The following is a 15,489-nucleotide window of genomic DNA, read 5'->3' as shown; positions in this document are numbered from 1 at the left end:
ATCTGAGCACCGACGTGGAGAGGCTCCCAGTCTTCTTCTGTAAGGCTCCGTTTGTCATCCTTCATCCCCGCGATGCTTACAGATCTCATCCTTCATACATGTCACAGCGTTGACCAATAATGATGTGTGGACTTAGACGGGATTGCCATGGCCTGATATGTGAACTCCAAGAGAGGATCACCTGGGCTGCTTTTAGCATGACCTTTCACCTATTAGTGCGTGCGTGTGAGCGTGCATTCTTTGTTCTTTCTGTAATTGTTTTTGGTAGGCGTGTCTACAGTGAGTGGCACGTGCTGTTTGGTTGTTAGGACGTTTTTGCACAGATCAGGGATATTAGGAAGTCCTTTAGCAATAAACCTCATTGCCTTGCCCATGACAACCTTCTTTGTCCGTGTGGACTTGCATGTCTAAAACACTCTTTCGGGGAGTAAATGTCTTATTTGCAAATGCACACATACTTTGAACACGAACTTCCTAATGGCAGTGATCACAGTTTATTCTTCTCCAGACTGCCTGCTTAGCTCTCTGAAAGGTGTTGGGTGCTGAAACCTTGAAATTCTCTTTTGCTATTTTTCTGCAGGGCACATACTTACCCTTGTTCGTGCGATTTCTCATAGTCCAGGTTACACAGTGTTCTATCTAGTCGATATTTTATGTGGAAGAGTAGTGGTGACGTGTCCAGGAGTTTATACTTCTAGTATTCGTGGGCTAAACACGAAGAGTTTGGAAAATCAAGATTGGACTGGTGCTGATCTGAGGTTTAAACTACACAATGTCACTAATTTATCTCTCCTTCATTCTCTCCCTCCAGCTTTGAGGTTTGTTGTGAAACAATTTGGGGTGTTGTAGCTCTTTGAGCAGTAGTTTTTGAGGAAGCGCGTGGCAATCCATGTTTTGTTAGTAGGACGGCAGCATTTTTAAACTTATGTTTCTTGCTGCACAGGTAGAGAGCTGTTTTTATTGATGTAGGACTGAAATAGAAGACTTTGGGTGCTCTGTGATTTAGGGGAGTAGCCATGGGTCGGTTGTGTAGAGATCAGAACTAGAGGGTTTCTACAGGGCTCAGATTAAAAGGTTGTTACTTTGAGTTGAGGTAAGTGGATGTCCAGGTATGGCGCCTGCTAGAAGAAAGAGGAGTCCTATATAGTACAATAGTCATACTTCAGAGCAGTAGGGGAACCGGGTTGAGAGTTGCATGTAGGCCATGCAGCACAAGGGCACACACCTCCCCCTCACATACTGATGTGAAGATTTGGGTGATTTGTGATGATAAAGTCAGCCAGGTTGGAAGGTCTAGGCACCTGAATGAATTTTTCTGAACATTTTTGTTATTTTTAATGTGGAGATGTTTTTGTCTTTGATTGGCTCGTTCTCCCTGAAGATTGCTTTGTGGTGGAACATGCTGCGAGTTTTTAGTACCCGAGATTTGATTTTCCTCCAGATCTGTTCCCTAGTTTGTCTTTTTGTTTAAGAACAATGAGGTAGGTGAACCAGCCAGAACTGTCCTCACATCCGAATGTTTTGCATACGTAATAGCAATGCCAGTGATTTTCAAGGTGGATTCAGTGAGCTGGTTATATTGATGAGATGGTTTTGTTGTCTGGTGTCTTGGAAGAGAGGAGAGTATACGGCCACTTGATGTCGGAAGAAAGATAACAGCAGCATTCTCAGGGAGCACAGGGACGTCGGACAAACTGGAGTCAGATGTACAGAGATGGCGTAGAAAATCACACCCAGGAAAAAACTTCTAAATGTTGGGTTTGGCACAGGTGGTGTGGTCGGGGAGCTCTTGGAAAACAACCTTGCACTTAAGTGCCTTGCTTGCAAGAAATTGTGTACCAAATAATTGGAAATAGATATTTTTTTTGGTATCTTTTATTTTCTGAATAAAATCCTATATTTGCAGTGTTAGCTTAACAGCAGCATCATAGTAGTTGCAAGTACAACCCCTCTTGATGTTCACATGCATGTTGTGCCTGAGTGGAGCGGCCTCTTCGTTTCTTGGATAACTTGGTCACTCCAAGAGCCAAGTCTTTCGGACTGGTGGTGCCCCAGAGGCGAGCTGAAGTGCCATTTCACATGTATTCTACCACAGCTGTTATCAAATACACTGAGCCCAGACGTTTACATTATTTTATTGGAAATTTCCCCCAGTAGAGGGGCATTTGTGGCTAAATCGGTAGCACTATTAATTGAAAAATAACGAGCATAGGATTTGAGATTTTGGCAGCTAGCAACTCTCCTCCAGATGTTTTAGTATTTTGCTGCCAAACAGTCGAACGACAGCCTAAAATTTTGCATACCTTTGCTGCATGATTAGATTTTGTGTTGAATATATTTACAGAATAGCAAAATGCTTTTCCAGACTTCATTTCCAGTTCACGTACATTCGTTTTATTCAGGCTGTTTTCTCTTCCATAAACCGAAGATTTTTTAAATGTTATGTTATATTCATTTTTTATGGCTGGTAATGCGGCCTTCCAGTTGCCTGTAAGAAGGTGTGCCCAAAGAGAAGGCTGATCATTGCACTCCGTATACTTGGCCAAAAGATTCTTACTTCTGGATTTCATTACCCTCACCACTGACGTCGGATAGGCTTACTTAGGTTTGAGCGGATTATGCTCTTGTTAGTATTAATAGTGCACCGTGCCAAGTGCCATACAACTTCCGAAGCAGGAGAAACGTGAATTCGGGGTCCGGTCCTCAGCTGCCAGAATCCACTGTACTGATTGTAGCCTTGCCACATGGCAATGATGGCTGGCAAGGGAAGAGGCACTGTTTCTGTTGCCTGTATCCCAATTCTCTTTGAAAAGGAAGAGTAGCTCTCGATTCGTCATCGTTCACAGTTCCCAGAAGATGGCTTTGAGGGATCGAATGCTAGTTAGGTCTCACCTGCCAACAGCGCTTGCACTGTCACTTCGAGGGGTATGTTTACTATAGAGGGCTTGGAGCCCGCCCATTGCTTACCATTTGTTGGTATTATTGTCCCTCTTCTTTGCTGCCCAGATTGTCCAGTGTGTGCCAGACAGATTGATTCCTTTTCTTTCAAGCATAGATTGATTCATCTTAATTTGTGTCTGTCCGATACTCCTGCTGTGATTAAGGTACTATTTCTCTCCCTCTCCCAGCACCCATTCTCCATGTTGCTTCTTCCCCCTTCCACCCACCCCATCACTGTGTTGCTTCTTCCCCCTTCCACCCACCCCATCACCATATTGCTTCTTCCCCCTCCCACCCACCCCACCACCATATTGCTTCTTCCCCCTCCCACCCACCCCATCTCCATATTGCTTCTTCCCTCTCCCACCCACCCCACCACCATATTGCTTCTTCCCCCTCCCACCCACCCCATCTCCATATTGCTTCTTCCCCCTCCAACCCAGCCCATCTCCATATTGCTTCTTCCCCCTCCCACCCACCCCATCTCCATATTGCTTCTTCCCCCTCCCACCCACCCCATCTCCATATTGCTTCTTCCCCTACAATGTCTGACAGAGTCACAGAGACCCCAATTTCAACTCTGGAATATCTTTGGTCTAAACCTCCGACAGTCTGTTCTGTTATTCTGACAATTAGTGTTGTCTGATTAGCGAGCTAAAAAGTGTGCAACAGGGTCCGCTACTTATTTTAATTTGAAGGTGGTGGATAAATTGTAAATGAAAGTTATAACTATAACTTTTGAATTTTTAAAGTTTGTGTAGTTTAAACTTGATTTGCATAGGGGGAGAATACTTTTTCCTAACTATAACCAAGCTTTAACCTTTGTATTTGTCATTGAATTTCATTTTTTTTTATTTTTAATAAAAATGTGTATCATCATATAGTCCAGTGTCGTAAGTGGAGAATTATGTGTAGTGTTGTAAAGTCTATTGTCATAGACTGGAGTATTGTAGATTGGAATCAAGTGTAGTAGCATATCATACAATTTGTAGTAAAGCGTTGCACAGTGTAGTGGCATGGTCTCATGTAGTGGAGTCCAGTATTGTAGAATGGAGCAGCAAGTTGTACAATGAAATGGCGGGTCGAACAGTAGAGTAGGGTGTTGTAGAATGTCAGAGTGGAGTAGAGTGTTTTAGAGTGGAGTAAGGTGAAGTAGAGTGTCATAGAGTGGAGTATCGTCAAGTGGAATGTCCTAGAGTACAGTGGAGGCGAGTGTAATAGAGTGGAGTGCTGTGTCATATAGTGGAGTGGCGTCTCGTAGATAGAGGTGGCGTGGCGTATCGTTGAGTGTCCTACAGTGTATTATATGAGCATACAGTGGAGTAGACTGTCATAGCATGGCATAGAGTGTAGTACAGTGTTGCAGAATGGAGTTTCATACAGTGGAGTAGGGTGTCGGAAAGTGGAACGGCATAGAGTGGCGTATAGTACAGTGGCGTGGAGTTGGATAAAGTTTATTAGATTGGAGTATAGTGTAGTGGAGTACACTAGTGTGGGGAAGTATTGAGTGGTGTAAAGTGTCACAGTAGAGTAGTATGTCGTAGACCATAGTGGATGTTAGAAATCAGGTCTCTAGTTGGCAGAGGTTTGCACTCTGTCCAAGTGGGGACCACAATTGTAGTCAGGGCAAGTAAAATACACCCTAAAAATGTACCTGTGCTCAGCCTTTGGTAACTTGGCACAGAGCAGTCAGGCTAAACTGAGGAGGCAATGTGTAAAGTATTTGTGCACACTCACAGTAAAACACCACAAAAGGACTCCACATCAATTTAGAACAATAGCCAATATACATCAGAGTCAAACAAGACCAAAACTACAAGAATCCAACATACACAAGCCAAGTTATGAACTTTGAAAGATTACATCAAAATGCAGTTCTTAGAAGACAATAGCTCCCACCCAGGGATATTTGGTTGGGCTGGACCGGGGCAAATCCAAAAGTTCAGTCTGACCACAATGGAGCGTGGGCTGGGTACAGGAGTCATGCAGACCTGCTGACAGTACCTTGGTTGCGTCAAGGCTCAGTATACTTGCAGGTCGAGTTGGCAGTTTAAACTGCACAGACAGGCACTGCAATGGCAGGCCTGAGGCATGTTTGAAAGGCTACCATAGTGGGTGGCACAACCAGTGCTGTATGCCCACTAGTAGCAATTGACTTACTGGCCCTGTGCTCACGTAGTGCACTTTACTAGGGACTTAACTAATACATGAAATATGCCAATCAAAGAATGCTAGTGTTAGTGTTTTAGACACAGACCCCATGCACTTTAGCACTGGTCAGCAGTGAAAAAGTGCACAGAGTCCTAAAGCCAACAGAAACAGGGTCAGGAAAAGAGGAGGAGGAGGAGGAGGAGGAGGAGGAAGTCTAAAGGTCTGGGGATGGCCCTGTGGAATGGGCCATTTCCAACATTGACTTGGAGTGCAGTAGAATAAAGTGACATAACATACAGTTGAGTAAAGTGTTATACAGTGGAGTACTGTGTTGTACAGTAGTGTAGTAGGGTGTCATATGGTATTGGAAAGTGAGGTGGACTACAGTAGAGTGGCACACAGTCTAGTTGAATTTTGTGGAGTGGTGTACATTACTGTACAGTGTGGCAGTGTGGATTGGCATACAGTGTTATGGAGCACAGTGGCATACAGTAGGGTGGAGTACTGTGTCAGAGTAGAGTAGCATTGTACAGTGGCATACACTGTTGTACAGTGGAGTTAAGGGGTAAAGATAGGAGTATAGTGGTGGAGAATGGAATACAGTGTAGAAGTGTTTTAGAGTGGAGTTGCATAGAGCGCAGTAGTGTATGAAACAGTTGAGCCGCGTAGGGTGCATTATTGTATAGTGAGGTAAAACTTCGTACAGTGGAGTGATGCAAAGTAGTGTGGAGTAAAGTACAGTAGAATGTAATGGTGAGTCGTAGAGTGGCAGGAGTGGAGTGTACTGGCGTAACGTAGGTAGTAAGCTGTTATAAATTGGAGTGTGGTCTCGTACAGTGGAGTGTGGTGTCGTATAGAAAAGTGTTGTATAGTGGAATACATTGTTGTACATTGGAGTGTATGGGCATGAAGCAGAGTATAGAGTTGGACAGTGGAATGTACAGGGATAGAGTGATGTAGAATGTTTTAGAGTGCTATGAAGTGTGGTAGACCTTTACAGCTTTGAGTTATATAGAATGGAGGAGAGTGTTGTACAGTGGAGTGGAGTGGAGTAGAGATGAACTGTAGTGGAGTAGTGTGGATTACCCTAAAGTGGAGTAGCATACAGTGGAATACTGTACAGTGGAGTGTAGAATAGTAGAGTGGACTAGCGTAGAATGGAGTAGGGTACAGTGGATTAGCGTAGAGTGGGGTGGCATACATTGAAGTGGAATCACATAGAGTGGAGGAAAGTGTTACAAATTGGAGTGGTGTCTCGTAGAGTGGAGTGGTGTCTCGTACAGTGTTAGAAACTGTTGTAGAGTGGAGTAGAGTGTTGGACAACAGAGTTTACAGGTAGAGTTGAGTGCAAATTTGGACAGTGGAGCATACAAGGATAGATTGGAGTAGACTCTTGTAAAGTGGCATAGAGTGTAGTAGAGTTTTGTAGAGTGGAGTTATGTAGACTGGAGGAGAGTACACTGGAGTAGGGAAATTTATTTATTTTTTAAAATATATTTTTAAATATGTTTACAACCATGTAGCATTGTAGTTTAACACAATGTTGTGAAATTCTGCAAAGTACAGCAGTAAAAGATCACTAAGGTTAGATGCCCTATCACTTAAAAGTACTTACCCAACTTACCTTTAGCACCCAAAAACCATCATCTCTGCACCATAATATATATTTCTCACAAAATTTATGTAAATCCATTCAGCTGTTTTGGTGCTATGTGAAATGCAATAGTTTATGGTAAATGCATTGGTGTAAAAACATGTTTTGGGACCGATTATTATCCTTGCACTCCCTTAACGATTCACCACAAAAACTTACATCACCTCAAAATGTGGAAAATGCTGTAAGTCTGGGAAGTTTTGTGGTGATTCGTCAAACCGGTGGAAAGCTATTAGAGTGGTAATATCCAAGGAATTCCTATCTTTGGGAATACTAACTATAACTACGGAGTGGCAATCATATTTAATTTCTTTCTTTTTATCTATTGTATGTTATGCATTTGTTTATTGGTTTATATAATCAAATGATCATAAATGTTGTAGTTGTTTATGTAGTAAATCTGAAACATTAAATTTTGAGTCTAGCTTATTATTTGGTCTTCTGTACTACTTTCAGTAGGATTGTGCTACATATAAAGCCCAAAATGAATGAAAGCTAATCGTTGTTATAAAAATTACGATTATCTTTTTTCCTGATGGCCAATTACCATGTCCTCCATACAGTAGTTTGTGTAGGTCATTTTTACATTTTGTTTCACAGGAATACACGAGAAGGATATTTTTTGTTTGGCTTGTTGGGCCACTTTTTTTTGTGAGCCAGAGAGCATGCAAAGAAAGCTTATGCAGATTAAGATGTATTCTACGCGTTATGTACTGTTTATAGGTTTCCATTAGCATATTACCATAATGGGTCTTTCAGTTGTTTATATAGTAAACCTGTAACTTCACAAATTCAGTCTAGTTTATTTTTCAGCTTCCTTGCTATTTTTAGTAGTATTGTGCTGCAAGATATCTCTAATTTGAAAAATCTTATATCTTATCATTTACTTACTCTACTTACCTGCAGTACCTCACAGTATCATCTGTGTACTGATATGTACTGCCAAATTTCATAAAAACCAAGCTGACGTATTTTGCGCTATGTAAAAGTATGGAAATGCATTGGGTTTGAAGCCCATATTGGGACCCTCCTTTTTCCTTTGCAACCCCTTGACCAAACGCTGCAAACTTTCAGCCCTCCCAAAATAAACCAGGGTCAGCAGGTCTGCAAAGTTTCATTCGTCAAGTGGGTGCAAAGTTTTAAAGAGACATTAATCTGAAACTTCCCTATGTCTGGCCAGAGGCAGCAATATCTGTTCTGTTTCCCTGCCCGCTCCATTGTGGACAGGGAAACAGAACACAAGTCTGCTCCCAGCTGACGGGAGCATTTTTAAATCTCCTGCCAGGTGAGAGCAAACTTAGTGTTTGCCCTCATTTGCCCACACCATACACAGTCCTGTCATCAATGATCTCATCTCAGATGTTAGTCATGTTATCAGTGAGGTCATAGAACATGTCATTAGTGATGTAATCTGTGAGGTCATAAGCAGTGCATGGCGAGGGTGTGAATTATACTTACTGTTTGGGCTCTCGATACAATTACTTGAGATACCATTAAGTGGTACATTTCAGTGGTCTTTTTAGTTTAAAACAGTATGTTTAAACTGACATTTTCACCTAACTATAATGTCCCTTTAACCTTTTTTTCTGTGAGTTTTTAAGGTCTTTTTATGCTAGGTGACTTATTACTAACTATAGTGTCACTTTAACCTTTGTTTTTTCAGTGAATTTCTAGGGTTTTTAACGTAAAATAATATTTAATTACCATACATAAAGCCAAACCCTCCAGCTGCCACCCCCATCCCTCCCACCGCCGCTGCATCCCACCCCTGGTGTCATGAGGATGGCCACAGGACCTTGCCTATTGCTAGGCCCTGCATCCAACCCATTGCAAGCTGCCAACCCCATGCCAGTCGGTCTCACAGGCCCTGGCCACACTCTGGCAGGCTTACTAACTTTGTCAAATAGCCACCAACACCAAACTATAAAAACACAGCACCAAAATATAAAAAGTTACCATATTGGCTTTCTCAAGGGGTGAGAATATATAAACATATATAAAGAAGATCTATCATCTTTCTCCAAAAACCACCATTATTATTAATCAGATGTATATGTCAGTAATGCAAACAGCGCAGTGTTTTTAATGGTGATTATTATAAAAAAAAGTTTTAATAAAAAAGAAATGCATGTCTGTAAGTTTTTCTTTTAACAGTTTTTATGATTCCATTTTGTATGTCTGAGTCTTTCTTTTAACAATTTTTAGTCCACCAAATCCAGTCATAAAAACAGCCACAAGAAGACCTTGCACTTCAGCTGAAGAGCCTAGAGCTCCATCTAAGAGTGTTTATATAAAATAAGATATTTTGGGGTCATGGATTTAATGATCCAAGGGACTTACTGTTTTTCTGTTTTTATTTTTGCTGTGGAGCCGCTTCACTTCCTTCAGCCTCCCAAAACATTAAGGGCACCACAACCACAAGAATATTGTTTAATAAAATGCCCTAGGGCAGTGGTTCCCAAACATTTTATTTTAGAACTGCTACCCACTTTTTAGAACAACAAACATTTGCTACCCACCTACCTTTAATGGACATGAGACATTTCCTGAATGTAGATAAAGCATTGTGTAGTGTCACATTGTCCTTTACAGACATCAACATTTTCCATTGAAATTGCCACTACATTTGCACACACATTTTTACTGATAAAGATATTGCATACAAATTATAATGTGTGGAAATCGAGTTTGTGTGAATATTTATTATTTGTGCATTCATTACCAAGTTAGTGTCTTGATTTGTTTTGATCCTGTTAAAATCTCCGTTTCCAGCACACTTCAGAATAACAAAAACAGTGCTTCATTTTTGCTTTCCTAACTGCTGGATGCATACAGTTAATTTACAGGTACTTACATTTTGTTTTGTATTGTAAAAAAACAGCATCCTACATTGTCACATAATTCACCTCCCACTTTGCAGTCAGTGAAACAAATAAGTAAATGGCGATCCCCATGTTAAAAGAATAAAGCACTCTGACATTCCTGCCTTCTGGGGAAAACCCTCTTTCCTCTTCAGATTCCAGCTGTTGCCCAGCACTGAAAGAAACACCACAGTGATTGTAAACTGCTGATCTCCCTTTCAGTACTTCTGTTGGTGTTCCAGATATCTGTACGTTTGCTCTGAAATGTTGCTCTAATGCCTTTTTAGTTATGGAAGATGCCCTACAAGTCTAGAAGAAATGTGTGTGAACACTCTGATTTAGTCGTATCTGTCTATATAAAATCTCCATATTGACAAATGATATTGATATGGCACAGAATACAAATTGCTCTTTATTTGCAGTGACTTATGTGGCCCATCATGGTCCCAGCCTTTTTAATGAGCCCCATTAACCATTAAAAGAAAGTTGTGTTATTATAGACATGAGAGACAGGCTTTGAACAGATTTATGATATGGCATATCAGTATTTTCTTGTGTATCAAAATGTAATCCTGCTAGCCTAGCTTGCCTCAACAATGCCATCTTCCTTCATAAACATTTCAGACACCTCCGATTGTCTGGACTACTACTTGCACAAATCCCAGGCATAGGGAAAACCAGATCTGGAGGTGAAGCCTTCTCCTACATCGCTCCTAAAGCATGTAACGACTTGCTGCTACAGTTAGGAGCCTCCTTCTCACTTCTTGAATTCTGCGAGAAGCTGAAGATGTGGCTCTCGAGTAGTCCTACTAGGTCCTATGTGTGCCTGGACTCACACTTGCTGAGTGCCAGGATACCCTTTCGGATGATAGTGTGCTCTATAAATCTGAAAACATAACATTCATAAATCAGTGCAAAAAAAGAATTTACACAATGAGAATATTGGAAATCAGGTAGAAAAATCTTCCTGTCAGAGGACAACCGAGAGTAAGAATAGACAACAGACTGTCCATCCGGATGCTTCTTAGCCCTCCTCTGAAGCTGCAACAAATTATCTGTAAAAGCCCGTCCTCATCTGCAATTATTTAGATAATGCCAGTATTAATGGCCACATAATAAGGTCCCTCTTTACACTACTGAACTCAGTCTTGCCTAAGTGGGACAATACATAATTTGCTATTTATATAGTAGTAATCCATAATTCCATATTATTTTCATAATATAAAATCTGGGGACAGTGTAGCAATGAATAGCACCTTTCAAGTGCATTCTGGCCATAGCTCATTGGTGCAATAGTCGCATATTCCCCCAGTGAGGGAAAGGTCAGTCGCAGATTCTTTTAAAAAAAACTAATATTTCCAACTCTCTATTTCAGTTTCTGTTTTTTAATGCACCTTTTGTCAAAATTCTATGTAGATGTTAGGTCTTGACACACTTTTTATTTTGCCCAGCACTGGTTAGGTGCTCACTTTTTCTGCAGTTAAGCATTGAGAGATCGGGGACTCCTTACTGTTCATGTACTGTTTCATAGACTGTGGTTATTAAACCAGTGGGATCAATTTTTGATTTTACATGTTAAAGCATGACATATGATGGTGACTTGCTAACTATGTCCCAGATAAGCAAAGTGTTCTGCAGGCATTACTGAAGACATTAAAATAAAGGAGTATGGCAAGAAGGCTCCCCATTGAAATATAGATGTGACCTTTTAGCAATGGCCTCTTTTTTCCTGATCACCCCTGTTAGTTTAGATGGATGTTGAGACAGTAGTCCACTTTGTATGGTAAGATGTAACATTATATCAGGGAATGCCTTTGTATGTCTCAGAGGTGCTGTTCCAAAGGGTTAATGGCTGTCCGTTGCAAGGACTTCACTTTAAATGGTGCTTTTGTTTTGAGTGCTGTCCCTGAACTCACACCTCATCGCTCCCTGCTGTGGACCATCAACTGAAGACAAAGGCTGTCTACTCAGGAGAAGGTCGGTACACAAGCTGAGTGAACCACCTCTAACCGGTTCCAGAACAGTGACATTGGAATCAACATTCCCTGTGTAGAAAAAGGACTATATGAGAGCTTGAAACGTCTTCCAATAGTTCCAGAATTTCTCACTGACCGAAAGATTGACATTTTGCAGACCGTCAAGAAAACTCTTGACATCCAGTGCTGATGTCACTGACAGCCAGACTCTCACAGGTGTGAGTTATCTGCGATGGGCCTGAATAGCACCAGTAGAGATAAAAGCTAACCATGCTGAACACCTGTGGCATATGTGGCTCTGCCAGTAGTGGTGAAAAAGAAGGAGGGGCAACATTCACAGGGCACATGCAGTAAGGACCTCACGCTGGGGTTCCGTTGTACCAAAGAAGGCAAATGGTATCTGAACAGTGCTACAGAGACATGCAGGGTTTAGAAGTGAGTCTGTGGACCTAGTTTCTAACTGCTAAGAAGCTGGATCCCATTAACCCCTTGGGTGCCCCGGATGTAACGGTTACATCCTCGGCAGCACTGCTCGGGTGCCGAGGACGTAACCGTTATGTCCTGCACCAGGCCCATGGGTGGAGAGCGGTAGCGCTCCCCCACCATGGGCTACGGGACAGGGGTTGAAGGGGAATCGCTTCCCCTTCCACATCCGCCTCTCCCCTTAAGCCCACCCAGTGACGTCTGATGACCTCATCAGAGGTCGCCTCCATCGTGCTTCTCCTTGGTACTGGGCCAAGGGAGGTCAGGGAGGGATGAAAAGGAAAATAAAGGCTTTTCCTTTCCTTTCCTTTTCATGTCTCTCCGAGCATTCCTGCATCCCGATCACATTTTTTTGTTTATTATTATAAGGGGAGCAACCCCTTAGGCAAGGGACACGTCCCAGGGGGCAATTTTTCATTTGGCCTTTTCTGCCCCTCCTGGGGGCAGATCGGCCTATATTAATTAGGCTGATCTGCCCTCAGGGGGTCAGAAGCCACTAGACACCAGGGATAGTTATTGTTTTTATTTTGGGAGCGACCCCTTAGGCAAGGGTCGCTCCCCTATGGGGAGGAATAGGGGGGACAAATTGTTTTTAGGCCATTTCTGCCCTCCTTAGGGGCAGATTGGCCTACTTTAATTAGGCTGATCTGCCCCCCAGGGGGGCAGAAACCACTAGACACCAGAGATTTTTTTATTTTTTTTACAGCTGGGGAGTGACCCCTTAGGCCAGGTTTGCTCCCCTGGGGGGCAATTTTATTTTAGGCCATTTCTGCCCACCTTGGGGGTAGATTGGCCTATTTTTCTTAGGACAATCTGCCCCAAGGGGGGCAGAGACCATTAGACATCAGGGATTTTGTTTTGCGCCAATTTCCTGCAAGAGGAGCGACACCTTAGGCAAGGGTCACTCCCCTGGGGAAAATGTATTTCAGGCTATTTCTTCCCCACTTGGGGACAGAGCAGCCCATTTTTGTAAGGCTCATCTGCACAAGCCCCCCCCCCCCACCCAGGGGGTCAGAAACCCCACCAGACACCACGGGAGATTTTTTCTTTTTTTTAAAGAGGGTGTGGTATAGTCATACCCCCACCTCAAATAAATGGGGACAAAGTTATTCTGCCCACCGGTGGGCAGATGGGGCAATTACCCCTGATCCGCTCCCAGGGTGGTCAGAAAGCCTACTAGATGCCAGGGGATTAGAAAAAAAGTGGGGTGGTTTCCACCAACCAGTATGGGCATGGTTATGCCTCCACCCCAACTGAAGGGGGGTAAAAGTCTTTCAGATCCCCCTGCACACTAAAAGATCTTATTCCAACGGCAAGCAAGAGGACATTTGATTATTTTGGGTTTTGGTTTTACGTTTGGGCAATGAGAGGTTTGTTAGCTCTCAAACTCGTCCCACTTGGAATGGTGAGGGCTGCACTTTTTTGTCTTTGGGAAGCTGCCTTGTAGAAAAATCTACGAGACCTAGACACATCTGAAAACTAAACAACTGAGTGAGTCCAGGGTGGTGTGCTTCACGTGCACCAAGCAACATTTTCTTACCCAGAATGCCCTGCAAACCTCCAACTTTGCTTGAAATCACACATTTTTCCCACATTTGTTTGTGATGGAACCTTCTGGAATCTGCAGGAACCCACAAAATTCCTACCACCCAGGATTGTCTCATCTACACCGATACAAATTCTGCCCCACTTGTGAGCCTAAGAACGTTTTTTTTTTTTTTAAACTGCCCTTCTGGACCCTCTTTGGTTCCCCCTCAACTTAAACATGTTTTTGGCTCTTCCCTGTCACAGGCACTTGGCCCACCTACACAAGTGAGGTATAATTTTTATCAGGAGACTGAGGGGAACACTGGGTGGTAGGAAATGTGTGCCGGTCCGGTGATCCCACACAGAAATGTGGGAAAAATGTTATTTTTTTTTTTTTAGGTTAAATTTGAAATTTGCTGAGGATTCTAGGTAAGAAAACACTGAGGGATCCACGCAACTCACGCCTCCCTGGACTTCCTTGGGTGTCTAGTTTTCAGAAATGCCTGGGTTTGGTAGGTTTCCCTAGCTGGCTGCTGAGTCCAGGAGCAAAAACACAGGTCTATCCCACCTGTCCCCTCCACACAAAAACAGGTAGTTTTGTATTTGATCATTTTGATGTGTCCACGTAATGTTTTGGGGCATTTCCTGGTGCTGGCCTGCCCACACAAGTGTAGTACGATTTTTATCGGGAGACGTGGGTGAATGCTGGGTGGAAGGAAGTTTGTGGCTCCCCTCAGATTCCAGAACTTTGCAGCTCTGAAACGTGAGGAAAAAGTGGGGGGTTTTTTGCCAAATTTTGAGGTTTGCTAGGGATTCTGGGTATCAGAACCTAGTGAGAGCGCCACAAGTTACCCCATCCTGGGTTCCCCTAGGTGTCTAGTTTTCAGAAATGTCCAGGTTTGCTAGGTTTTCCTAGGTGCCGGATGAGCTATAGACCAAAATCCACAGCTGGGCACACAAGTGAGGTACCATTTTTATCTGGAGACTTGGGGGAACACACAATAGAAGAACAAGTGTTATTGCAGTGTTATTGCCCCTTGTCTTTCTCTACATTTTGTCCTTCCAAATGTAAGACAGTGTGTAAATAAAGACATCTATTTGAGAAATGCCCTGTAATTTACATGCTAGTATGGGGACCCCGAATGCAGAGATGTGCAAATAACCACTGCTTCTTAACACCTTATCTTGTGCCCATTTTGGAAATACAAAGGTTTTCTTAATACCTATTTTTCTTCCTTTATATTTCAGCAAATGAATTGCTGTATACCCGGTATACAATGAAAACCCATTGCAAGGTGCAGCTCCTTTATTGGCTCTGGGTACCTAGGGTTCTTGATGAACCTACATGGCCTGTATATCCCCGCAACCAGAAAAGTCCAGCAGGCGTAACAGTATATTGCTTTCAAAATCTGCCATAGCTGGAAAAATGTATAGAAGAAAATGTGGACGGAAATGGCTTTTTTTTTTTCACCTCAATTTTAATATTTTTATTATTTTAGCTGTTACTTTCTGTAGGAAGGCCTTGAAGGATCTACACAAATGACCCCTTGCTGAGTTCAGAATTGTGTCTACTTTTCAGAAATGTTTAGCTGTCCAGAATCCAGCATTGGTTTGACACCTATTTCTGTCACTAACTGGAAGGAAGCTGAAAGCACAAAAAATAGTAAAAATGGGGTATGTCCCAGTAAAATGCCAAAATTGTGTTGAAAATGTGGTTTTCTGATTCAAGTCTGCCTATTCCTGAAAGCTGGGAAGATGGTGATTTTAGCACTGCAAACCCTTTGTTGATGCCATTTTCAGGGGGAAAAACCACAGTGTTTATTCTGCAGCCCATTTTTCCCCGTTTGTTTTTTTAAAACGAACGTTTTGCTATATTTTGGCTAATTTCTTGGTCTCC

General features: G+C 42.5%; 1 protein-coding gene across 1 annotated transcript in view; it reads left to right on the top strand.

Moving 5' to 3' along the window:
* The window catches only part of NCOA1 (nuclear receptor coactivator 1), a 722,334-nt gene that overhangs the window by 59,426 nt on the left and 647,419 nt on the right, over positions 1-15,489 (top strand). The gene's annotated exons all lie outside the window — the stretch shown is intronic.

This window comes from Pleurodeles waltl, chromosome 5 (genome assembly GCF_031143425.1).
Source record: "Pleurodeles waltl isolate 20211129_DDA chromosome 5, aPleWal1.hap1.20221129, whole genome shotgun sequence".
Lineage (NCBI taxonomy): Eukaryota > Metazoa > Chordata > Amphibia > Caudata > Salamandridae > Pleurodeles > Pleurodeles waltl.
This window is presented reverse-complemented; position numbering and strand designations above follow the sequence as displayed.